Source organism: Hippichthys cyanospilos, chromosome 13, assembly GCF_059441005.1.
Source record: "Hippichthys cyanospilos isolate Australia breed blue-spotted pipefish chromosome 13, RoL_Hcya_1.0, whole genome shotgun sequence".
Lineage (NCBI taxonomy): Eukaryota > Metazoa > Chordata > Actinopteri > Syngnathiformes > Syngnathidae > Hippichthys > Hippichthys cyanospilos.
This window is the reverse complement of record NC_142381.1, coordinates 15,841,170-15,868,963: the sequence shown is the minus strand read 5'-3', so window position 1 is coordinate 15,868,963 and position 27,794 is coordinate 15,841,170. Positions and strand designations below refer to the sequence as shown.

The 27,794-nt window shown below is 38.6% G+C and overlaps 1 protein-coding gene and 1 long non-coding RNA gene across 3 annotated transcripts in view; one reads left to right on the top strand and one right to left on the bottom strand.

Moving 5' to 3' along the window:
• The window catches only part of nlgn3a (neuroligin 3a), a 223,590-nt gene that overhangs the window by 82,209 nt on the left and 113,587 nt on the right, over positions 1 to 27,794 (bottom strand). The gene's annotated exons all lie outside the window — the stretch shown is intronic.
• LOC148414006 (uncharacterized) overlaps positions 1,875 to 27,794 on the top strand; it is a 32,654-nt gene continuing 6,734 nt past the window's right edge. Inside the window, exon 1 of the long non-coding RNA XR_015867649.1 lies at positions 1,875 to 2,014. This is a non-coding gene — a long non-coding RNA (uncharacterized LOC148414006). The remainder of the gene's footprint in view (positions 2,015 to 27,794) is intronic.

The window sequence follows — 27,794 nt, the reverse complement described above, 5'->3', positions numbered from 1 at the left end:
AACCTTGAGATCCTCAGTCTGCTTTTCTCATCAATTACTACAGTAATGAATTCATTTAGTACCTCCATTTTTAGACTCTCCTTTAGCCAAACACTTGGAAAAATATACAAAGATGTACCTAGAATTAAATGCCCGGACTCTTTTAAAAAAAAAAAAAGTGTAAAAATAAGTCTTTGGGATTGAATGTTATAAATTCAAACCTAGTCCTGCAAGTTTCTGCACAAACACTTTTTGTTTTGACATGAGAAAAGCACATGCCCTGAAGTTGAACTGCACTAGAAGGACTGATTCATTCAAATAAACTTCATTTATATGAGGCCCCATTAATCATTCATATCAAAGTGCAGAATTCATGTAGACTACGTAAGAGAAACTCTTCTGTGAACTTGTCTTAGATTGCATCCTTAGCTTACGGCCATGCTACCAAAAGTCATGAAAATTAGTACCGTATTTCACCAAATAGAAGACTCACTTTTTTTTCCGCCCAAATTGAAGGCATACTTTTTATAAATGGTAACTTAAAGATTCAAATTATTATTATTTTTTTTTAAATCAACACCATTCGAGGACGATTGATCATAAATTGAGTTTTGATGCACGGATGTGCATCGGCCGTATTCTTACTTATAATAATTACAAAAATGGGACGAGCTAGAGGGCATAAGTCAGTTGGCTGTTTGCAGCCAGAGCCTGTTGCAACTAACACCAGCTTGTGTTAGCTGAGGTTGATTCAGCGTTTTTTTTTTAATTTTGTTTCTTTTAAAAAAAGCGAGCAGACTGAACCAACGTCCGAGACCATCCTTGACATACGCGAGAATATTACAAAAACAGAGAGGATTATGTAAAGATTGTGATGTCCCCAGCTGAATCAATGAAGAGTGGTAAGGTATGGAACTTTGTGCTTTGGTTAGAGAGCACAGATAAGTAGTGCAATAGACTTGTTTATTAATTATAGTCTATTGGCATTTGCACATTATCATAAACTTAGTGGAACACGAATGGAGCGCAACTTTGGGTATTTATGGCTAAAAGAACTCGAGCTGGGTAAAAGCAAAAAAACAACTGCTTGGAGCGCATTCAACGTTACACCGGTGTGGTGTTCACTGACTGCTCACAATGTGGGAAATCTGAAACACATTTAACCCGTAACAAATTTTTAATTTCCGAATATGAACACAAGAAATTGTATTGCTATAATTCGTACATTGTCACCAAACTGTTGGTAAAACACCAGAAAACACCAGAATTTGACCCTTAAATTAAGTGTGGGTCCTACACACACGTGCGTCCTATATTTGGGGAATTACCGTGTTACTATAACATTTTGTTGTTCACTCACCACCCGAACATAAATGAGAACTCTCTGTGTGGCTAGAATCTGAGTGCCTTGACAGATAAGTAGGTTAATCAATACATCTGCTCATCATTTTGTATTTGACTCCCTTCTTGCAGTTCCTCCCTTCCACAGCTTTAAGAATCTTCTTTTTCACTTGTCCCTGCACACTCTCTTACAAACCACTAGACCGCTCTGTTTAGACAGTTTTTGACGCTTCGAAGTAAAGAAAGCTGAAAAAAATAGATTCACAAACTATTTTAGTGATCTCGCCCAAATTCCACAACACAAATAACTTGAAATATTCTTACAAATGGAAAGAAAATGGGCAGATTCCGAGTCAAATCTCTCTTTGTCTGATGGATGAGAGATTAGATTAGAACTTTTTTATTTACTGTAAACAAACAGCATGGATCAACATCCGTCTCGGCATGTCGGAGCATGTCTGAACCGATAACGGGATGATCTTGTGACGCGAGCATGTCTCATGCTGCTCCGTGGTATTTTCTTGCCGTGGCGCGGTCATGCTCACGGATTGAGCCCTGATCTCAGCCTGAGAAGCAGAACTGAGCTTTGACCGGGTCTCCGCCCGGTCGACGCGCACCTGTCACATTGCATTGCGCGTGTCGGGGGGGAACAACGGCGCGTATGCTTCCACCTGCACCGTGGGGGTCACTTAAGGTAGGCAGCCTGGTCACCATGGAGAAATTTTACCAATGCCATGGACGTATCTGTTTACGTTTCATCACCTCCAACCGTTTATTTTTCCAAGCTGCTGCCACATAATGCATTTTGCGCTATGATCTTTTATCAATATCCCACCGCCGCTATCTCAATATAAACACCATGTCTCTTTCTCCTTCCTGAGCTGTGGCAGCGATTTCCTTTACCCTTTCCTCGCCGCGTACGTATTGCTCTATTGATTATGATTTAAATGTCCCTTTCCATATGGCTGGCTATAACTCACGCTAGAGCGGAAGGAGGTGATGATAATGATCGCTCTCATCTCGGACGTCTCTCTTAGCCCGATCTTCTGGATAATGGAATGCGTGTGAAGGGTGAGGAGGGTGCAAAGATGGGTGAGGAGGAGGGCAAAAGTACGTTATTGAGCTTTTACGGCGACAGATGGAGGGAGATGATAGGGAGGAGGAGAAGAGGTTGAGTTAAAACAGTGGTCCTCAAATGGGGGTACGAGTAGCCCTGGGGGTACTTGAAAGAAGTTCAGGGGGTACTCAAAATTTTTAAATAAAACAAACAAACAAACATGCAAAAATCCTTTTAATTAATTCATTGTTTCAGAAAAATAGAAGTTCACGAAGTAAATGTTAAGTTCAGTACGTTATTCAAATTCATCATTGGAAAACGCCCATACTAGAATAGTTCGACCCAACTATGCCATCTCTCGTTACCTGTCATGTTAATGAATTATTTTTGTGAACACATCGCAACTATGCTCCCGAAAGAGGGCATTTTAAGTTGAATATTTTTCTTTGGACAAATATTTATTTATAATTATTTTCTTTTAAAACAGATCTGACACTATGTTGATTATTTTTGGGGGACAAATATTTTTCAATAATTAAGTTAATGATTTATTTTTGTGAAGACACATCTTATGTAGTCCCAAAACAGGATGCTTTATGTTTAATATTTTTCTGTGGACAAATATTTATTCATAGTTATTTCTTTTTAAGAACAGGTCTGACACTTTATATTGATTATTTTTCTGTGGAACAATATTTATTGATAATGAAGTTATTTCCAAAAGAGGACACTTTAGGTTGATTATGGACCAATACATATAAAGTTTGAAAGGGTCTAAAATTGAATAAATCAGACACTTGTGGCATATTTTAAGTCTTTTTTTTTTTTTTAAACCAAAATGCTTTGCACTGGTTAAGGGGTACTTGGCTGAAACGATATCACACAGAGGGTACATCACAGAAAAAAGGTTGAGAACCACTGGGTTAAAACAGTGATGATGTAAAGGAAGGCAAGTTTTTTTGTTTTTTCGTGTGATTCATTCCATTTTCTTTTCGCCTTTTACCACGTCTTTCTGCCTCTCATCCTCCATCTCTTTGGGGGTGCTGGTTAACAAGGCTGTCTGTGTCCGAACGCTTCCTTGGTCTCACTCTTGCACTCTCCCCCTATCTGTTCCCCCCTCCTTTGCTTCTCTGGGGAAATAAAGGCCCACACAGTCACAGCCTTGACAGCCTCCCTTAAGAATCCTGCACTACAAAAGAGCTCCAACTTCCCCCCCAGCCAGGCCCGAGCTGAATGGGAGCCTCTGGGGTGTGGATTGGAAGCAGAGGAGGGAAGGGGCCACAAAAAGGGTCTGTGTGTCAAGCTCACGACAGGCAAAATGAAAAATCCAGTGGCACATCATTCATATTGAGAGTCATCCTTTAGGAACTCCCAGATTTCCATTTATAGGTGCGGTGAGGGTTCATGTTTTCGAAAAATAGCGTGGGGGAGGGGCCCGAATGAAGGCGACTGCCACTCGGATCAGCTCCTTGTTTACAGCTCCATGCCCAACGGCACGACTGGAGTCAGATCGTACTGATGTGAGAGCGAGGGATGGGGAAAGAAGGGCACGCAAGCACAAGGAAGCCTCTTTATGGCTTCCTGAACACTGAAGGCCATTTACATAATATCACAGTCTTTTTTTTTTTGTTCCGGTAGAAGATAAAGTGATTGGAAAGAGGGAACCACATGGTACCATTAGCAACAAAAACATTACAATAAAAATATACCGGTGTGGGTAATAACGCCATTTAAACTCACGGCATTAGGTAATCCCATTCGATGCTATTGACGGCTGTAGACGTCAAATATCCTATTTTATTGGGCTCCATTGACAGCGACAGAAGCCAAAGATCTATTTGAACTGAGCTGGCAATTAGTTAAAGCCCTATCCTTTGCCCGCTGAGGGGAAAACTATAGCAAACGTTGGCGAGTGTCAACAGACGTGGCTTTCAAATTCATCAGGGTGCATTCAAAGACCGCCAAAGTGTCGCCAGCTGTTCACCTGTACTGCTCTTGTTGCGAGCACATTTTGAACACATTCAAATTTTCCTTGTGATGAACTGAAAATAAAACCCCCATTAAATCCGGTCAATTTAATTGAGAATTTAAGAAAGAAGAAATTAAAGAAAGAAGATTTTAAGAGTGTATCATATATTTTGAGAAGTACAGTATATAACTTTGGATTTAAACACAAGGAAAATATGAAGAAATTACAATTAATTACCGTATTTTCCGCACTATAAGGTGCACCCCCAATTAATGACATATTTAAAAAAATATTTCTATATATAACGCACACCGGATTATAAGGTGCACCCTCAATTAATGACATATTTTACAACTTTTTAAATCACAATATAGTAATATTCAAAGTAATAACAATAATAACTCAAATAATACCTCTAAACTCTCAATAGCATAATAACTCAATGTGTTTTTCAATCACAATTTAGTAATACTCAAAGTAATAACAATAACAACTGAAATAATAACACTATACTCTCAATAGCATAATAACTCAATGTCAATATGACCAACCTTGTTCAACTGTAAACACACAAAAGTAACAGGTAAAGCTTACTTTATCGCTTCATTCCCCATCTACGGATCCCAATCACAATATTGACCCATATATAAGGCGCTGTCAGCTTATTAAAAAAAATAAGGCTTATAGGTGCGCCTCATAGTGTGGAAAACACAGTACTCAGTTTTGATATCGCTTTTACATTGTCGCCAAACTGTTGGTGCATCCTATTCACTGTAACCAAGAAAATAACAGAATTTGACACAAAAATTAAAGGCGCATCCTATACTGCATATGGAGAAGTACGTTATGTAACTTACAGATACAAACACAAGAAAATATGAAGATATTACAATTATGAGATTTACTCTGTTCTGCTACAGTTTTTACATTACTGCCAAAGTGTTGGTGCACCCTATACACTGTAAAATAAAAAATACCAGAATTTGACATAAAAACTAAGAGAGCATCCTATATTTGGGGAAGTACGGTGTATAAATTAGAGAAATAAACACAATAATGTATGAACAAATTACATACAGTAGATGAGATTTACTGTTTTGTTACATTTAATAATTTGTCACCAAACTGTTGGTGTGTCCTGTACACTGTAACTAAAATAATATCAGAATTTGACCCAAAATTAATGGTTCTGCCTATATATAAGGAAGTACGGGATATACTGTAAGTTACGGATATAAACACAAGAAAACATGAAGAAAATACAAAGCTGAAATTTACTGTTTAGCGACAATACACAGGTCAGTTTTATATTTGACGAATTACGGTATCTGCCCTTTCTCGACCTTCCGTTAAGGGCGCAGTATAGAATCACCCTGCATCATATTGTGTATCATCACCAACGGCATCTGAGCTGCCGATACCAAACGAAGAATTTCATTTCGCTTGTCTCCTTTACCGGCTAAGCATCTTCTTCCAAGCATTTTTCGCACTAGCTCACGCTTTCTCCACATCATTGCGTTGAGCGCAGACAGTTACTTGTCAAAGACAGTCAAATGCTTTTACATTGAGGAAGATGCGGCATCTCACAGCTGGTGTGGAGGCGGGCCTCCACACTCCCGCCAAGGGAGAGAAAAAGACTGGTGTTGAAGAGGCACAACTGCGAGGTTAAGCAGCTCTTTGGTTCCACTTGGAAGAAAACGCCTCATTGGGAGACATTTCACAATTTGCCCACTCCCTTTTGGATAGACTTCTTATATTCAAGATCTTTTCTTTTTCCTTTTTTTTTCCCCCTGTGTCCGACTGTGTGTTTATGTGTTAAAGTTCAAAAGCCCGGCATGAAAAATGTGCAGATCTGACCGATGAGGTTGGGTGGCGAGAAGGTTTAACAACATCGTGCACTCAGTGTGCACTAATTCAGTGTGATAGCGCAGAGGAGATCAGAGTGGGGCTTATCAAAGCAAGTCAGAAGAGCAGCGATGGGGAGAAAAGTCATCATTTAGAAGATCTTCAAAGTCCAGCTCCTCCTCCCAACAGGTTGTTGCACTTCTTATTCCCACACACCAGAAGCTTAGTGTTGAAATGATTCTTATCGGAATTTAGCAAGAAGTCGACTATAGCGGCGGTTCTCAAATGGGGGAACGTGAAGGAGTCTCGGGGGGATATGTGAGAGTTTTTGAAAGTATCACCAAATTTGAATCATTGCTTTTTAATGCCGTGACAGCAACAGTGCTTTTTCAATTTCAAATTAAGAGCGTTCACCCATACGCGGTATTTTGTTCAATCCTTTGATCTTTACGTAAAAGGCATTTCAAATCAATGGGAAAGCATTGAAAGAAGACAGTAGGGAGCTGAAATTTTACCGACATGGAGAAAACATATCAGAGATTAAAATGGCACGCCCTCTTAGTTATCACACTACCAGGAGTGTGCCACCCAATGGCTAAAATACAACATGAACGACGTGGAAGAAAATGACTGAAAAATTGTATAAATACTGCAAACTTGCTAATGTATCGTTATTGTGACTCCTTTGCAAACTTTTTAATCACAACTTAATGAAAACTCTGTCATGATCTGTCTGTGTTTTGTTGTGGGTTTTGGGTTGTTTAGTTTAAGTTATAGGTTCACTGTGTTTTCCCCTGTGTGTCATTACTGTAATCAACCTCACCTGTCGCCCGTGTGTGTCCTCCAGTCAGCTACCCCGCCCCTTGTTGTTCCCAGGTGTCTCGCGTTTTCATTAGTTCTGTTAGTATTTAAGCCCCAGTGTTTTACCTCATCCCTTGTCGGGTCTTTGTACATCTTCCCCTCGCCGTCTTGCCTCGCGTTGCACTGATCCCTTCCTTCCCGTACTACCTCCCGTTCCTTGTCGCTCCCAGTAAGCTCCAGTTTAGCGTTTTTGTTTGTACTTTGTATTTTTCCGTTCTTTCAACCCAGCCTTTGTTTGTCATTAAATCACCTTCACTTGAGCCTTACCCCAGTCAGTCCTGCATTTTATTGGTTCCGCCTTTCCCACATCCCGCACCTCCTCAAACCGCCATGCCCCACCGTGACAAATTCTGACATGACACTTTCAGCACCATTTTTTTTTCAATTTTTTACCACTATTTAAAAACAATATAGCTTGATAAAGTTAGACATAAAGGCATATTGTATATTCATTGTTTGGTAGAATTTTACTATTTTGGCTTTTAATGGGTTAATGTTTTTTAATACTTTTTTAAATGCAATTTAAAGACAAATTTAATGCCCATGTCCAACTTTGCATACATATGTTGGACAATATGGACAGGGGCAACATTTTCTTTTCAAACCAAGAGCAAAATTCTGTGCGTGTATATATATATATATATATATATATATATATATATATATATATATATATATAGTCACCTTCATTCGGGCCCCTATATTATACAGCTGAATCATCTTATATTGAGTCATTTACAAAATTGTATACATTATTTTATTTTTAATTTATCCATAATGACATTAGTGCAAACCAAAAGTACAGTCAAACAGGTGATGTTACTCATATCTTGTGGAGTTGCTGAATAAAATACATTTCAAGATAAATTTACAAATCAAGACTCAACGTTTAAAAAGACACTAGTGGGAACCGAACACTAAACAACACTGTAGCTGAACTTCTGGTGTTGTAAAATAATTTTCTCGCATTGCTCAATTAAAAAAAAAACAAGAAACAAAACATCCGATGTACATTGTAGATCATCAGCCCATTATGTGAACAATGTTTCCTGGCCATTTAGCACGGCGCCTTGGAATTAGTCTTATTTGTCTCCTGAAAGCTAGAGCTACAATAAAATTTGGCTTCAGGAATGAGCGCGGTGTGCCGGTTTTGATTTGTCTCCAAATTAGTTGCAGAGGATGTGCCGATTCATTCTGCATATTGTTTAAAGACACCAACAACGTTGCACTCAGTGTAGCAGCACAAGGCAGAGCAAAGTAAAAATCCATTGGTACCTCTACAGATAAATACCCCTGAGGTCAAACAATTCAAATGAAAGTAATGAATTTCAAATGAAAAATACACCTTAACAGTCTTAATGTTCATGGCATATGATTGACTTTTTGCACCGGAATGTGAACTATAGAATGTGAACAATAGAAGATGTTAGGGTTAGATAGGGTTAGATAGATGATGTTTTCCTCGTCTTTGAGGGAGCTTTGTTCAAGCAATGCTGAAGTAATTTTGTGATGATCGCTGGGATTTTTTCATATGTGAAGCCCTTTGTGATTAAGACCTATATCAATAAATGTTAAATTTACTTACACTACTGAATCATTGTATGACAAGTCTTCTACTAGCTGCTAACATGAAGACAAGACATAAGGTGCATTCAAAATGCACTTGGACATTTCAAACTCAAGAAAACACCATTGATAAAGATGAACAAAGATTCAAATTGAAAAACTACAACAATAATAATATAGCTAATGCTAATACTACTACTACTACTACTACTACTACTACTAATAATAATAATAATAATAATAATAACACATTTTCCGGACTTTGAGGCACACCTAAAAGCCTTCAATTTTCTCAAAAACTGACAGTGTGCCTTATAATCCGGTGTTCCTTATACAACACATAAACTGCGAGTTTTTGGGGGGAAAAAAGAAATGAAATAACTTAATTGCCAAGTAAATTCTTCAATTTTTACATCTGCATTTCAGTTATAAATGTATTTTTTTACAATTAAAATTAAAAACACTGTGTTTGAAATTTTGACATGTTATATGTGGTTTATTTATATGGAAACAAGGCAGAAAAAATTTGAGTTTTTGTAAAAGAAAGCACAATTTTATAACTCCATACAGTGTTGTTAAATAATAAAAATTTCTTTTAGGGATTTTGTAATGCAATTTTGCATACAAGTTGCATCACATTATACATTATACATCACATTATAAGGTGCATAGAAAAGAAGCTGATTTATGGAAAGAAAGTTCTGCACGATGAGGTGCACCGCATTATAAGGGGCACATTTGATGAACAGCCTATTTTAAAACTGTGTTCACAGATAATGCACACCAAATTATAAGGCACATAGAATAGAATCTGATTTAATTAAAAAAAAGTGGGATTAATACCTCTTGATTACATTGAAAGATCAATGCAAAGACAAATCAAGAGCTAAAAAAATAGGATTCAATTAAATACATTTTTAAAATAGGCGGAGAATATGGTAATAATGGTTTTTATAACATCATATTATTATTGTTTGGTAAAAAAAAACAAAAAAAAAAACCTTTGCTTCAGGTCTCTGGAATTAACCTATGAAAAAAAATAGCAAATGAACGATCCACAAAATTATAAAATTTCTCCTCAAATTAAGACAATGACTCAGAAAACTGCTGTGCAAAAAAAACCCATCTCGAGCCCTGTTATATGTACGTAAACATGACAAAAAAAATGCCAAACCCACACAAGGGGTGAAACAAGAGAATCGAACCTCCCCAAGCTGACCACTACCGCACCGCAGAGAGCATTCCAAAACAATACTCTTCAGTTTTGACTGACACTATCACAATGGTATCAAATTAACTACGTGTTGATTATAGAGGCGTCCCTCATATATTGTCACGATCCAAAAGAGAGGCAGAAGCCAGTGTCTTTCATATCCATCGGACACTATGACCTCACTAATAAAGTAATAAAGAAGAATTACAACCTCTCTCACAGCGTCAACTAAAACTGTAAATTCACAAGCTTCGTAAAGATAGGATTAATGGCACCCCTTCTCTATTGGATTGATTACATCGTGCAGGTACATTTAATGAAAGTGTAAGCAAGTGTATAAAATCGGAAGGGGCCCAACAAAGAGCAAGGACTTTGTGTGTGCGTGTTTGTATGTGTGTGAGAGAGACTTTTGGCCACTAAGCTCCTGCCATCTGTGTATATGGGTAAACGGGGGTGCCATCTTATATAATGGCATACAATGTTTGTTTGCATTGGTGCGTGTGTGTCGGCATGGCGGTGAAAGAGGATGAGGGTGTGTATTCAAGGCGGGGAGGGAGGCATAGATATTAATCACATTGGAGGAGCATGGCTGTGTGCTGTTGGGCGTAGATGGATGGGGTGTGAGTACAGTGATGTCATCCTGACAAATGGAGCGCCCGTGTTGGCTGAGACTTGAACGTCGCCTTTCGTTTCAATTAATTCTTCACACGGCAACGCACCTGATGTGCAGGTTACCCACGTGGACGTTATGAACACACCCCATGACCCTCCACCTCTGATAGCCAAACCTGTTTTTTGTATGTATTTTAATTTTTTTTTTTCAGATTAGCAGCTCCTAACTAGCACAAAGCAAAAATGCCTTAAAACAGAGTGCTTGGCCATTATTTTTTCAGTTTTGGAATAACATTTGTTGTCGTATTTCTAGCTATATTTACATCATATAACAGCATCAGTTGTTTTTTTTTTTTTTTGTGTAAAACAATGGTGACACGGTGAAAGAATGGTTAGCACATCCGCCTCACAGTTGAAAAAATGCCAGGTTCAATTCCGGGTCCGACCTTCCTATGTGGAGTTTGCATGTTCTCCCCATGGGTGATTTTTTTTTTTTTTTCTTTTTCCCGGGGTCCCACAATCCCAATGAACATATATGGTGGGTGAATTGGACTCTCCGGGTTGCCCTTAGGTGTGCTTGTAAGTGGTCTTTCATCCGCGTGTGCCATGCGATTGGCTTGCAAACAGTCCAGAGTGTCCCAAATTTTTAGTCCCAATTCTTGTCTTCTGAGACTTTGACTGACTTAAAATAAGGTCGGAATTCTGACATGATTTTGGCCCTAATCCATTTCCATAGCACATAGACCCCCAGGGCTACTAGTACCCCCATTTGAGGACCACAGTTTGACACCAACCCCCCCCCCCCCCCCCCCAAAAAAAAAAAAAAAAAAAAAAAAACATCGTCAAGGTATAGGATTTAAACATGGTCCTAAGACCCTCAACATAAAGAGACTTTGATAGACTGGAGTGGAAAAAAATGCGATGGGTACATGCCTAACCGTGAGCAATTTCCGTTGCATTAAAACAGCATTTAATTCGATTTGGTGATACCTGCAGAAACCATGTCGTACCTTCTGAAGCATCTTCTTGTACCCCCTTTTGAGAACCACTGTCCAACCCATTATACAGCTCTCTAACAAGACACACTCATCTGTAAGCCTTCCGTTTAGCTCCTTTAATCAATCTAACTAAACTGTGACAGCACTTTTGCTTTCGCTTTCATCTGCTACTCCCAAGTGACCGTTCCTATCGTCTAAAAAAAAAAGAAAAAAGTCAGTTGCCACAACCAGACAAAAGCAAGAGGAAAGTCTCTTTGTGTTTACAAACTGATACCCGTGCAATGACTGTGTATTTCCCACAATATCAATTTGATGAAGTGCTAGAATGATGGCACAGGGAGCCGACGTTTGAGCCAGTGGTAATAGCACGTATTTACGGTGAAATACGGTGGTGAGATCTGTAGCCGCCATCACGTTGAGTGCACAAAAAACTCAGCTTTAAAAAGGTGCCACCTTCTCACTGGCCGGTTCCACAAAGCTTGACACCATCAAATAACAGAGTCAGGGCTGAATTTGCAGCATCACCTACAAAAGATGCTTATGGCTTCTTCCCAAAGGTCTGCTGCAGTTGGCAGAGGCGCAAAACCTCATTTCAAACCCCTGACTCTCTCCTCTGAACTTTAACATTAGCCACCTTAAATGTACGACGGACTTTCCTCCTCACGACAATGTTAAAGTACCTCTCAATCAAAACCTGAACTTTCTGGAGTTCTGCTTCCTTGCTCATTCTTCTCTAAATGACTGGTGCGACCCGCTTCCTCTCTGCCGTACAAGAGCATCAATTTAGGAGAAGTCGGTGCAGGCCGGGCAATTTGCGGCTGAACTTTGCTACGTCAGGGAAGACTGGAGCTTTCCTCCAGAGATTTCACCTGGGTCTCTTGAGGCCTCAGCTCCACTTCCAATTGAGCTTCAATGGTTGGTATCTTCTCATCTTTCTGTGAGGTTAATACCAACTCCGTAGACTTGAGTAGGTGGAGTTGAAAGGCTTCATCTGGCTACAGATTTAATTAGGCTGCTCCACATTTGCATTTAGCACATTAAATGGTAAAGAATACATGTGAAATGTCTCAGGCTGCCACTAGCTGTGTTGTAAATACATCACAGGGGTGAATTTAAAACGATTACAGGGGTGAATCAGGTACATATTAGACAGTCAACCATTTGGCACTAAACAGATTTATTCAAAACATCCCTCATGAGTTGTTATTTCATTTTCTGGCACATGTAATACATGTATGTAAAGGATTTTGCTATACAGCATGGGAATATGTCCCCAAAGAGAAAATTAGCGCTCAATTATAAATAATTCACTGAGGAATTAGTCAATGGTAAAAAGTAAATGTAACTCGCAAATGTCCAGCACAATAAATACAAATATTAACCCAACACATGAAGAATTTTGGCTTGTCCCCACAAATCACAGACAAGCAGTTCTCAAACAGAGGTACCCCTGGGGGTACCTGAAGGCACCTCTAGTGGCACGTGAGATTTTAGCGGTTCCTACAAGTATGTATTCTTCCCACAGGTGTTTTGTGAAAGGATAAGTGTTTTTTTCTTTTCAAATTAGGAACACGCTAAATTGTGTGACAGTGACTCCTTGGCAAAACCTTGTACTCCTTTATTTTCTTAAGTATAATAACATTGTATTGGCATTAGCGACACAATTTTCCGGTAGACGATCCAGAAAAAAAAAAAAAAAAAACGTCTCATGTTTCATGATATATACAGTATCCTGCAGTGGCTGAATAACGGCTAGGGATACCACTACAAATGTAATTTTTAAATTTAATGTCAGACAAGGATTACTTTCTTTAAGTATTTACATCCAAAACTGATTTGTGCTGTTTTAGGGATAACTGGCCTAAACAAACGGGATGAATTTATAAAAGAATATTCAATACCATGTACTGTATTTTCCCTACCACAATGCACAAACAAAAGCATTTCATTTGCTCCAAAATCAACAGTGTGCCTTATGTGAGGACGGAGTCCCAAAATGTGTAAAAATGTTACTCTGCATCTCTGGTAAACCGTCTACATAACTGACTGTCACATCATTTCCTACTGACGCAGGTACGTAAAGGAAGGAACACCTACAATATATTCGCTAGCAGTGATAAAACAATCAGAGAACTTTACATAATATGTAACGTGTATGTTGGTGGCGATAAACCAATCAGAGAATATTAGGTACACTCCCTTTTATTGCCGACCGTATGTTTGAGCTTGTGCCTCTTAATACAAAGACCCTATGTATGGGTTAGGTGTGGGAATAGATCCAATAATCGGGAGTGCGCCTAATAACACGGTGCACTCAATGTATAGGTAAAGTGTGGGACTAGATCCCATAATTGAGAGTGCGCCTAATAACACGGTGCATACTATTCATGGGTTAAGTGTGAAAATAGATCCCGTGCCTGTGCCTGATAACACGGTGCACCGTATGGTGCGGAAAATACGGTATATTATATAATTACAGAGAAAAGGACGAGAACTACCGCACTAGTACTTTATGTACTTTTTGTATTGTTATTGTAAAGCCTCACATTACATTATGTAAGAGAAGAAAAAAAAATCCATCTGTCAAGCCTGAGAAAAATACTTATAAAACGGATACGGACATCAATCCCACTGAGCGATACTGGATATCTCCACATTCCATGAACATGAGGCTTGTGGTTATGTGGCTGGCTAAGAATACTTAGCGACAAAGAAGACCTTTGATATGGCGATTATGTCGGTTGGATGTAAAAACTCAGCTGTACAAACCAAAAACCTCAAGTTGGCATCATGCGTCGAATGGATTTATTTGAGCGGCGCGGCTGCGCTAGGCTAGCTCGGCCTTACATATTCCTTTGTTGTTGAAACGCTGCTGTTCCCGCACTCTGAGAACAGGGGATGCATGAAAAATGAATGAAAGGCCTTTGAAATTGTGCAAACGATTACCATAATACTTTTGAGGGAGCTCGGCTGTTGGTGCCCGCAACACAACGTGCGTGCGCCATTGTACCCGTGTCGTACAAAAGATGTCATTATTTTTTTTGCTGCTCCCCCCTTCAATTGATACCAAAGTCTTGTTTCCAGCAGAGGTCTCAACTTCCAAACAGCTTGGAGTGATTCCTTTTTCATTTCCCTGCGTCACTCTCCCTTTTAATCTAGCAACATAAAAAAAACCTAGGTTCCAACAACAACAACAATAAAAAGGTTAGATCTTGCTTCCTGTTTCATCTCAGCTTCCCGCGGTTCCCCAGAGATGTCGGTTGCCCGTTCGCGTCCTCGGCGCTTGGCGATGGGAGATTGTGCCAGGCTTCTGTTTGTCTTTTTTCCATCTCCCCATCTCCCTGAAATCTGCCCGACACCTCGGCAGCATGGCTCAAGCCCCACAGGTAGATAAACCGTTAGATAAAATGTCACCGTGGTTTTGTGCCGAGCACCCTAAAGATTGGCTGGACCCACTGTAGCGTACAAACTGCAAAATCGGATAAAGGGATACAAAAGATAGCTGGCGACCTGTTTTGCTTGATGCCTGCATTTTAGCTTGTCACAAAATCAAAAATCTAGTTTTCGCATGTGGAGTCTTTTTGAAAGAGACCTTTGTCCCCTATTAACTGTTGAGCAAAAAGAAAGCCTGTTTAGTTACTCAACTGTAAGTGGATGATGAATTCAAACTATCTTTTTATTGTAAAATATATAAGGTCAGCAGAATGGCCTCGATAATAAAAGAGCGCGGCTCTTAAATTGAAATGTATGATAGTACATGAAGGTCTTGCTATGTAAATGTAATAAATATCCATAGTCTGCTGTATGTTGAATTTCAATGAGTATTCTGCAAGGATTTATGTATTTTTTTAAAGGTATTAAGGCCAGCCTAACCAGTCTGAATTATGTTAAACTGGTCTTTTAAAGTCAAAAGGTTGTGTTTTCCTGTGCAGCATACCCAACACGTGGACTAGGTTGCACATGTAGACGATCTCTAGAAAAATGCTTTAGCATTTTACAGGATTTCCTACTTTATTTAACTACGCAACCTTACACATACTGTATATGACTATGGTTTTGGCTGGTGATACATCACGTTCACTATACATTATTATATTAATTATACATGACCAGAAAAAATATCCAGTGGATATAACAGATACGGTACCTACTATGTGAGTTAAATGTAGCTTTAATGAAAACCATGTTTCTCCTCATTTTGACAATTTAAGCCGTTTTCATTCGATCCATTCAATGTGTATGTGGTAAGGGGCAGGGACCACTGCATGGAGCGATACGGCACAGTGCTGCAAGGTGTCTCGAATTGGAAACAAGTTCTATTTTAGTAGCGTACAGGTTCCAAATAAGGGGAAATTTTGTATTGCCACACTACTTTTTTCGACAGTGAGCAATTGCAATGTGAAAAGGGTTGACCCTAACCCTAACCCTAACGCTAGAGCTTGGTGTCCTCGCCTTCTTTCGCTAAAGATTATTTTGACTCAAGTTCTTTGCTTCTTCTCCAGTCTCTTTTATTGATAACTGACACTTACTTTCAAAAACTTTCAGGTGTTTGGATAAAAATTTCTTTACGAAACGACCCTATTGTCAAGGTAATTGATTGCTTGGGGTAATTAAGCACTAAAGTCATTGTTTAATTTACAAAATCAGATACAAAAGTGATCAATTACTTTGGGTCAGTAAGTGTTTAATTATTTGATTAGTAAAGTAAAATAATCCATTACTTTAGGTAATTACATATTTAAGTGTATACGTCCCTCATCATATATCCTCAGATGTTACATGTGAGGAGCAACCAGTGACTGCCATCTTTGTGAAATTTGAAACATGAAATGAGCACTAAAATACTCGATAACTAATAAATTGATAGAAACAATGGATTGCTTTCATACATGAGCTACACTGCTGTTTTACTCTTGAGTTTTGGAGCAAGTGACAAAGTTGGAAACGTGATGCAAAATTTTTACTTATTTATAGCTTTGAATTTTGGCCTGCCACAATAATAAATGGCTACTTTGAAATAAAACTCGTCAACCAAGCAGAGAAGAAGAAATAAGAAATGATAGAGAAATAAGAAATTAAGAGAATATTGACATTATATACATATATATATATATATATATATATATATATATATATATATTTTTTTTTTTTTCCCGGTTCTTTCTGCATTGTATTCAGGTTGAAGTGGCCTTTCCAAACACATGTTACATTTTGATATATTTCAAATAAATCATGTCACATTGCTATTGGAAAATGCAAACGCAAAAAAGTTCATCAGGTTCCGGTAAATTGTTTATGGTAAAACAGTATGAGAAAAATATCTGTCAAATGTCAAAACTTCCTCAACATAAATTGTGTAAAATTAAATTTTTGTTTAATCGTTTTCGATTATTTTATTACTGTGACATTATCATCGTCTGGGTGAAATTTCAGTTACCTAGTGTCTTCTTTTAATGCTTCCCATTTGATTAGAAATACTCTTGAAGCCTAGATTAAATAACTGGACAAAATACTGTTCTGTACTGCAGTATTTGGAATATCTTGGGTAATTTTCTTCCACATCATTTTGGCAGTATTTTAGCCAATGGATAGCACACTCCTCTGGTAGTGTGATAACTAAGTGGTCGAGCCGTAATGAACTTTAACATGTTTTCACCATCTGGGTAAAATTTCAGCTCCCTCATATCTCTTTTCAATGCTTTCCTCTATGTAAATTTCTCAGGATTGGACAAAATACAACACGCGGGTTATTTAACAAGTAATTTTACCCTGAAAGTGAAATAGTGAGCATTCATCGTTTAAATCCTTGTAATCACTTTTTTTTTTTACAGTAATGCAAATTCAATTCCCTCATCACATTTGGCAGAAATTGGTTACACTCATTTTTGTCCTGGGTGTTTAACAGATGCCTGCGCTCGAGCTCTTGTTTGCACTGTGCCTGTTGTAAAGTATCAGTAAGCGGCGCATATAAGCCCATAGGCTTATACAGTACGCCATACGAACCCATTAACATCTGCTGTCAAATAAAGCAAACAATACTCAATTAAGGGAAGATGCATCTGGTGTACTATAACATCAAATTAGGTAACTGACAAGCCTACAGCCAGGAGTATACACCGTACAGGAATATTTTCTCATTTCGTAGCCCTCCTTGGAAAACGAATTGAGGAGAAGTAGAGCTAGGTGAGACTAGCAGGACTGGGGGTCATGTATTGAGTGCGACAATTTCTTCCAACAATGTCCCGTCTCTATTCTGCTTTGTCAGCAGGTGCTCTCAAGTGGGGGATGTCTTATTTAATCAAATTACCCACTAGAGCTGCTCCTTCTTTTATTAATTTATTGGGGGAAAGGGGGAGGGGGGGGTAACGGGTGGGTGAAGGGGCACAGATGAGCTCCTTTGAGATGAGTGTGTTTGTGCTCTCTGAAATGTGAACCGCAGAGCGCTGACATAACCGGACTTGACAGTGGCAAATACACTCATGCTTGGCCAAGGGAGGACAAGTTGACTTTTCCACTTGAGTCTCGTTAGGGAAGCTTGAAAGAATAACCTTCTGAGTCTCAGGTACCAGAGTTGGCTAGGTCACATGCAACATTAACCATATGGGAATAAATATAAGATAGATGCTATCAAGTGGCTGCAAAACAGTGTCCACTAAATAGTGGCAAAACTCTTGATTTGTTTTTGGAACCTTTAATTTGTCATTTGTCAGGTTCAGGCAACATAGAACATTTCATGAGCAACAAAGCAGAGGGGAGACAACAAACCATCCTTGCGAGGAGAGGGGACAGGAACCTGATCTTCTCAGATCTGCTTCTGGTCTGGTTACAGATTCTGTCCTTCCCTCTTTTATTCAATTGGGCTAGCCCAAGTTACAAAACCACTTCCTGCCCTAAAAGGAGGGGGCGGATATAATGACAGCAAGGTAACAATCAGTTTTTGATAGTGGGGGGGCATAGATGGAAGTCCATGTTCTATGAGTCCATGCAATCATTGCTATCTTCTTTCCCAGAATTGCTGAAAGACCCCGTACTGTTCCATCCTGTGATTAGGCCATCGTGCCTGTGATTAAGTCTTTAGGTCATCATAGCTGTAATTCCTTACATTTGCAGGAGACATGACAATTCCAAAAGAAAAGATCCATGTTTACCAATATAGAAGTTGCAGAAACAAATATGGGATAACCTACATACAATTATTCTAACAACCACAAAGTGAAACATCATATTGGCTTATGATGTTGTTCTAAAACTAACTAGCCACGAAACAATAACAAAACAAACAAACAAATAAGCTAACAAATCCTTGGGGTATTAAAACTGCGCATGACTGGTATTTTACAATGTAAAATTAAAAGTAGAACTTTTAAGTACTTACACATCTCAAAGTACATCTCAGTACTCTGTGAAATGATGACAATCACAAAAGCATGCTGGTTGTCAGGTTTCATCATGTTCAATGGCACGGGTGTCAAACTCAAGGCCCGGGGGCCAGATCCGGCCCAACTCCTTATTTAATGTGGCCCGCGAAATGCTGATTCGACTTCAAGTTTCTGGCTGAAGTCATGATGCCTCTCACAAAAACTATCTACAGTATCTGTTCAGTGGGGCCGAAGGTTTCTCAGGGGAAGGAAAATAACTCTTTGGGATGTTTAGAGTGAGGAATTAACACCGGTAGGAAAATTTCCAAAAAGTCGAATTTCCATGATAGTGGCCATTTCAAGTGTTTATACTCTTTATATTATTCTCTAATTGTATCTTGTGAGTTGAGCATGTACAAAAAAAAACATATTAATTGAAAACCTTCAATTATCCAAAGTTGTGAACGTGAGGAACATTCAAAGGGGGCACCCTGCCTCTTTCTAAAAATCAACTGGGGTGAGGACCAGCTCGACAAGCATTTTAGAAAATTGATGCATGGCATGAGCACATTTTTTGTCCAAGGTGAGGTTTTTTTTTTTTTTGTAATTGTGCAGAGTTGATTGATTTGATAAATGGTTTATGTCATGATGTGAAGCCTAGAAGCACACCTCCGCTGCAACTCAACTCCTCTTGGCAGCATTAATCTGCTCAAATGCAACAATGGAAGCTCGGAGCTTTTAACAGCAATTTCTTTCACCTCTCGATTGCAAGCCCACACACGTTACAAAGTTAACAGACTGGATGTTGACAAATGACTTTAGGGCACAGGCAAGGAACAGTTGCAAGGCATACTATTGAGTTCCTCAAAATTCTGTATCCATTCATCCATTATCTATAGTTGCTTATTCTCACAAGGGTCGCAAGCCTGCGTGTGCCTATCCAAGCTGACGTTGGGCATTAGGCAAGGGACACCCTGAACTGGTTGACAGCCAATTGAAGGGCGCGCAGAGACGAACAATCATCCACGCACCCAATCACACTTAAGGAGGTCAAAGTTCAACACGACACGACCACTTAGTTACCACACCGTCAGTGGTGTGCCATCTCTTGGCTAAAATACTGTGAGAATGACGTGGAAGAAAATGAAAACAAAGAAAGTCAAAATACTGCACAGTTGCAAATGTATTGCTAAATTGCTTTATAGTGATTGATTTGCAACAAAGTCAAAGGTTGAAATTTGTTTGGATATTTATATTAGGGCTTCATGATTACAACCAAAGTGATAATCACAATTATTTTGGTCAAAATTGAAATCACGTTTATTAATCACAATTACTCATCATGTTTGGTCAAACATGTCTCTTTATTGCCCCTTTTTACAAAATAACAAACAGGCACTAAATACTGTAAACAAGACTTCCAGGCTTGATACTTATAAACATTAATAATCAACTAAAGTATATACATAAAATAAATAATTATGGCGAAAACACAAACGGTAACACAACTGACTTACTTGAGTGCAAACCAAATGAAAAAAAATGAAGCCTACTTAGAACCAAGCACATGATTTACTTTTAAGCAAATTTGAATTCATTAGCGGTCAAAATGTCATTTTCAGTCATTTTCATTTGTTGCCAATAGGATTTTTCAAAATTGGTCTCAATTGGCAGCTAGCACTGTATGTATTGGAAATGCAAGAATCTCAACACCATTTCATACTGGTAAATAATATGTTAGGGTGAAAAAAGCAGAGGCTTTTGTCATGCAAACATGTGGGAAACATTGCCCCCTGGTGGTAGGACGACAGCTTAATTTGACATGTTGGTAGCCGGCTTTTTAAATGTTAATATGGATCGCCTTAATTAATCGTGGCAGCTAATATTGTGATCGCGATTAAAATTCGAAATTGTACAGCCCTATTTTATACTTACTGTATGTTCTTAAAATGGAAAATGAACAGAGGCTCCAAATATCAGTTATCGGCCCAGATAACAGGCCTGTCTATTTAAAATACACATCATTGCTAGAATCACAGTTAATATTCCCCCGTGATTCAAGTAAATGTTTTGATTCTCTCGTGAGTACTTGTGTCTGAGTGAATGCATGCTCCTTTAACATATGAATGGAACGGCATTGAACGTACTCGTAATAAACACGCATTCTGCAGGTTCAAGGTAGCCATCGCCGCTTCTCAGCCCCATGCGGCACTGCTCACCGCTGCCAAGGTGACAGGCTTCCTTGTTAGCTCTTTAGCCCTCGGAGGCAGTTTGCCTCCAGCTTACAGGGGCGGATTACTGACCCGACCACATTGCCAATAAAGAGAGGAGAACAGACACGTTCTAATGCAGGAAAGGATTCACAATCTTATTAGGTGGACATCTTGTTTTCCGTCGCCAGGCCCTCTGGCGCTATGATGGCAACGGGAGCCAACAGCTAGCAGGTGTAGAACAAAACAAACAAAACAAACAAAAAAGTCAATTTAGCCGATCGAATCGTTCCGTGTTCCTGCGTATAAACGTCTGTTCTTTCACTCCAGTGTTCATCGGCGGCTTGTGCTACAGATAATGTACACTAATGTCTTCGAATTATCTCCCCAAGACTAGCAGACGTCGGTTAATGACAATGCCTCTTTTGTTATCCACTTTGGAATTGCTTCCACATTGAAAAACTGGTGATTTAACCCCTTCCAGCAGTTGCGGTTTCCATTTTTTACCTTTGCGGTGCATTTGTAACATAGCGAGCTCTTGAGTGGAACCTTGTCTACTGTTGTGTCCTCTGGACTGGCACAAGGAGTAACTCTGAGTGGCAGCTCCCTGCTCTAATTATATGAGCAGGAGCATTAGTCCCGCTTGTGAGCAGTTTTCATAATTACTTGGGCAATTTATTCATTATTTCACTTAACAAGGTTGCTCAGTGGCCAAACATTGGAGGTCCAATTTGGGAGCATGCCAGGAGGATATGGGATACCAGACATTCTTTTTGCATCGGTCGCCCGGAAAATGTATGGATGATGATATATGCGGTGATTATACAGGTAGTTGACTATAGATGAGCATATACTGTTGTGTTTGATTTTTTTGTGGCGTGTGCAAACATTGCAATATTCCCTGAGTCCCATGCACTGTTTAATAGGTTCAAATGGAATCAGTGGGATGACCTTGCTAAGCTGCTTAATTTAGCCAAATTGGTTCCAGAGGAAGCTAGTTTAGCTTTTTACAATATGGGAGTAAATTGGCATTAGAGTGGCTGCTGCCAACAGCAACTGGCACAGGGCACACATTTGTTCCCACCTTTATAGCTGCAAATAAATTGACTTTTTTTTTTGCATTGTTTTCTATTCTCGTGCATTGAATGGCATTAGTGTTCATGATTACATTGTTGGGAGTTTACATCTTATATTTAAATGCAAATACGGCTTTTAAAAAGTACAGTCGGTGAGCTTTAATTCAATGTTCAAATAATACCACAAACGCATGTGTTTAAATGGACCGGAAAATCAGTGTTTTTTAAAAATCCAGCTTTTTTCAGTTTAGGCCAAGGCAATTCTTCTCAAATTGGGGGGGTATACCCCAGGGAACGGGCTTTGCTTTTGCCTTGTGAAGTGTCATTGGACATCCACAACACCAGGTGGGGCAATAACGCTCTAGGTGTCAATGTCTGTGTGGGAGTTACAAAAGTTTAAACAGCTGTCATCCTTTTTTCTTCAAATAACATTATTGATTAATATGATTTAGAAAAAAAATCTGCCCAATGTTTGATCCCTGTTTCTTTAGTGTAAAACATTGAAGTTATTGGTGCTCCTGTGTTTATGTTCCAGATATCTTTCCATTTATCGTTACTTAGTAGAGATCGTCCGATTATCAGCCGGGCTGATTATCGGGGAAGATATTTGGAAATTTGACGTATATCGGTACAGGCCTTTTTTTTTTTTTTTCATCTGATCGGTCGAAATGAAGAAATCAATGTTAATGTGTTGCCTTTAAGGCTGATTCAATGGGATGTTTTTTTTTTGTTTCAAATAATACTAACAAAATAGTTGCTATATTGTTAAATGATTGTTGCGTTTGGATGGAAGATTATTGTTTTGTTTTCCCTATTTAATTACTTCCGGTTTTACCCATGACGCATTTCTATTTCCAGGTTTGAGCTGTTATTTTCTGATTGTGTGGTTCAATAAACATGCTTTAGGCATTTCAATGAAATGCAGCGTTTGCATTGTTTTATTTTTTTTACGGCAATTTTTACACTTTTACTGCAAAGGAATGTCGGCTCCAAATATTGGTTATCGGCCTCCTCTACTAAAAATAATCGGTATCGGTCCTGAAAGACCCATATCGTTGCTCTCATGCAAATGACTCATTTACTGCTAATGGCAGCGATAGATATCAAAGATCCATTTTTCCTGGCGAGCAATGAATGAGTTAATGCGCTTGTGCTTAAAGGACTTCAGAGTGCTCTTAACAGGCAAGATCCACTCTAAAACAGGCACTTTGAGTCATCCTGCCATTGCCCTTTCAATCTCCACCATAAAAAAAGAAAAAAAAACCCCTCATGAATACATGAATACGGTTCTTCTCAAATTAATTCTACACATGCTCTGCTGGGAAATTCGGGCAAAATATTGATACGCAACTTAAAATCAGAAATCCAGATGCATAGACCCGTCCGACATTTTTTAAATTAAATCTCAAATCCATGTCCTTTTTAATCCTTGTCGAGCATTGTTAGCATGTATGCTGCTGTATGAGGAATCCGTTATGCTGCCACAAAAATTGAGAAAAAGCCTGGGGAAAAATAGGTACAATGGAGGACTTAGGGGCTTAAATCAAAAATTGGCAACATTTAAACAAATTCAATGAAGGCAATACATTTTGCGCAGTATATTGGCCAATGCATACTGACACTGTTTTGTTTTTGTTTAATAGATACCAGATATTAAATTGTGTAAACAACACAGTATCACACCCCCAATATTTATGTAACTCATGTTCAATTTTGATTGATGAAGTCAGAAAGGTATTAACTAAATGGTATTATATGTGGTTAATGGCTTAAATCCCGAAGACATACTTTCACGTTTTTTTTTGTTTTTTTTTAACAGTTCATTCAATCATTTACATTTTTTCCCAATTTATTATCAAGTTTTTGGCAAAAGGAGGATGAAAGAATGGCTGGTATTATGTACTAGAGTAACCTTTTGCTTTAGTACCTCGAGTAATCAATTACTTTAATACTTTAGTACCTAATGTTATTGATTATTTTGGCACTTTAGTGCCTAAAGAAATACATTATTTTAGTACATAACTAGACAGTCAGTTACTCTAGCACATATTACCTAAAATAATCAAACAGTATGGCATTACCTTACTACCTAATTTCCTAAGTAACTGATAATTGGAGTATTTAATGACCTACTGTGATAAATTACCTTCGTACCTAATTCATTTAGTGGGAGCCATTTTTAGAACTTCTTTTAGCCAAACGAAAAAAAATCGAAAAACGTAAACAAGTACCTGGTAATGAATGCACGGACTCTTAAAAAAACATATATTTTGTCTGAGATTGAATGAGTAAAACTGCAGTCCAGCCAAAAAAATTGTGCTGCAGTACTTAATAGCATGCATCAAATTCTACTTGTGTGTTTACATTCGGCTTAGTTTACATGTTGCTCAGGGTCATCAGGGCTTTGTTTGGTTTTGGAATTGCTGTTGCCACCAGCAGCAAAGGCATTAAAAAACATTAAATTATAAACACGTTCTGAGGACAACGTGGCACACTTTTCAATACAGCATATCATCCAACGATCCAGCGTATTGGTTTGTGACCAATATAGTGGACATTTGTGTTTGATCTATATCTTTTGACTTATTCAAGCTGCTCTACTAAGTCCCAGTGTGCTCAATAGAGGATATCCTGGCCTTTGAAATTATATCTCATGTGTTTGTGAGTAGATGCGATTAATTTTGCTATCCTGGTGAGATAAAATGGACACAGCAGTGGACACAAATGAATAGGATTAATCTCAGAAAGATATAGACACTAATGATGTAATACCCCGCCACTGAATGTTCATAAGCTGAGGTGTGTTTCTTAAGTTAGTTACACTCTGGTATATTTTGAAGAAACACACCAGATTTACCACATGCTATAGCTCAAAACTCACCCTAGCTGTGGTCAGGCAAGGTGTGCCACAAGGCTCTGTGCTTAGCCCAATTTTGTTTACAATTTACATACTGGTTCTCAGCCAGTACATTCACAAACTGGATTCAGCTTTTATTATACCTTTGACATCAATACACAGGATTTCGCATCCTAAATTGTCAGTATACAGCCGAGGTTGGTAACCTTTTTCTTCCTAGAGAACTAAATATGTTTTTGTTCCGTCCTATTCTTGCACATCCAATCAATCAACGAGTTTGACATCTTCCGCACCCATCATATTTTTAGACTCTGATCATTACTCACCCAAAACTAGCTCTTCCGTCTGCACTACTGCAATGAAGCTTTGTCCGATGTTCCCGGCACATCAACGGGCATGCTCCAGTATCGTAGACTACAACCCTGCCAGGGTTCTCATCCACTCGGAAACCCCAGCTCTACTCCCATGCACCTTTTCTGGCTTCCAGTCAAGTTCTGCATAATTTATACACTTGTCCTATTTAACCACAAATCACTCCGTGACCTGGACCCGCTGTATGCTACTGACCTCAGACGAAGGGCTTTTTAGCTTTTGCCTGCTCTCCATTTCCGGAAGTGAACTTTCGTGGCAGAGCTGTCTGTTGCGGCAAACCCACCTTGATAATAATTTTGCCAACGTTATACAGTACTATACATATATTTGGTATCTGTATAAAACACTTGAAGGATAATTACATTTGAAAGTGGAACAGGATGATATGGTTTGACTCAGCAGGGTAACTTTTGAGAGGGTATGAGTCAAAGATGTTTTGTATCTAAATAAAACAACAAAAAGGAAGTTATAGGTTTTGAAAACTAACAAAACAAAGCATGAGACAAAATACAAATTAGAATAATATGCTTGTGGTTACTAGATTAAAATACAGCACAATGCTCATAATTCCTACTATGCTAACTTTCTGTTAGGGGGGGGTGCGAGGTGATGCCAGGGGGGCGTGGATGATCGCAGGAAAAAGGCTTTGTTTTCATCATGCGGAATGTAATTGCAATAAAGTAATAATTTTCATCCTGTTCTTTTAGTTTCAGGCTGTTTGGTGCACTTGCTTCTTTTTTTCTGTTTTAGACTAAGCTGTAACCCGTATAAACGCGATAAAAATAATTAACATTTGTTTTATTAACATTTGTATGTTTTTCTGTTGTTAATGTTAAAAAGGATACATGTTTAGGTATACTTAAACAATTTTCATCAATAATAATCTTATTTATAGTCAGTGATTCAACTGGGGGTTAGGGTTAGAGGTTAGGGTTAGGGTTAGGGGGAGGGGCGCAAAAAAGTTTTTTTCTCTTTTCTAAGGGGGGCCTGGCAAAATATATATGAGAAACACTGCTGTATATCATGTTTTGTTTTTTTTAATCTGTTTTTTTTTAATCTAGCTATAATGATTCTAAAAATTATTTTTTCAATTTTTTTCTCAGTGTTCCCGAAGTAACAGTATTAATCTGACTTTTTTTTAACAAATGTCATGACATTTAAAGCAATGCATTTCATGTACATCAAATTATTAGTGATTGTTTTCCACAGTACATCTTAACAAGGATATGAATCTTATTTAGCCGTTTTCATGAGTAAATAGATCCAGCTCTGGCCTTCTTGTGTGGAGTTTGCATGTTCTCCCCGTACCTGTGTGGGTTTTCCCCAGGTATCTTCCGGGATGTCAAAATCATCTATTGATCGCCAGTTATTTCCTTTTCTCTAATAAACATGCATCAAACCAGCACAGTATCCAGAACTACTGCCTCCATGAGAAGGGAAATTAAACAAAATTGCAAGGCATGTAACTGAGCTGGTAACCAAAAAAGACATTTTTAAATTGTTGTAGCCCGCCTTGTAGGGTGCCCTCTACAAATTGAATCTTTCCCGTCCGTCCTCATCACAAGAGGACATCAAGATCTAAAGGACACCACGGTATGATACCTGAATGTGTGAAAGCACTCCCTTGAGCAAACCACTCCAAATGTCACTGCTATGTTTTATGTGGCTGAACAGACAAGCACAGCTACCCACACACACGCACACACACACACAAAAACACCCTCAGACTATTTGTTCGCCCACCTTCCTGAACGCTTTCTCCTCGCATCACAGGCCAAATCCGAGGCGAGATGGACTGTTTATGCTTGTTCAACCTTTCTCCTTCCTGGACAATCTAATAACATCACACGGCGGTGATGCAGTGAGGTCGCCTCTGGTCCAAGGTCATTGCCTTCTGGATTCAAAGTTAAGGAGGTGTGCAAGTGTGGGGAGAAAAAAATCGCACGAGATCAGATCCGATCGAAGACTCGCAAGAACCACTCGGGTCATTTAGAATTGTTATTTTTTTGCATGTTTTTTGAAATCTTCAAAAAGCAAAATACTCTATTTAAATAGAGTACTGCGCGATCCGTGTCTGATTCATTAAACTTTGGAACTACAACTGTAGTGGTTTCTCTAGGGGTACTTTATTTAGCGACTCATCTGTAGTGTTTCAGTCTCACCTACTGGAACATTGAACCACTAATGACAATCCTCATCAATATGAAATTTAACTAAATAAACACATACAACAAAAGAGTCACCAAAACACAATTTACTAATAGGTTTTGCGTAACGTTCCAATTAATTTACTCTTAATTCAAAAAGAAAGATGTACAGTAATGTCACGGCATTAATGGCATCAAATGAGATCGAGTGATGAATGCAGAAAACCTGCTAAAATGTCCTGTATTTTCAAAAGTGCCTTCACGTACCCCAATATGAAAACTGCTGGTTACGGTCATAACTCACATACCTATTTCAGAATCTGAAAATACATA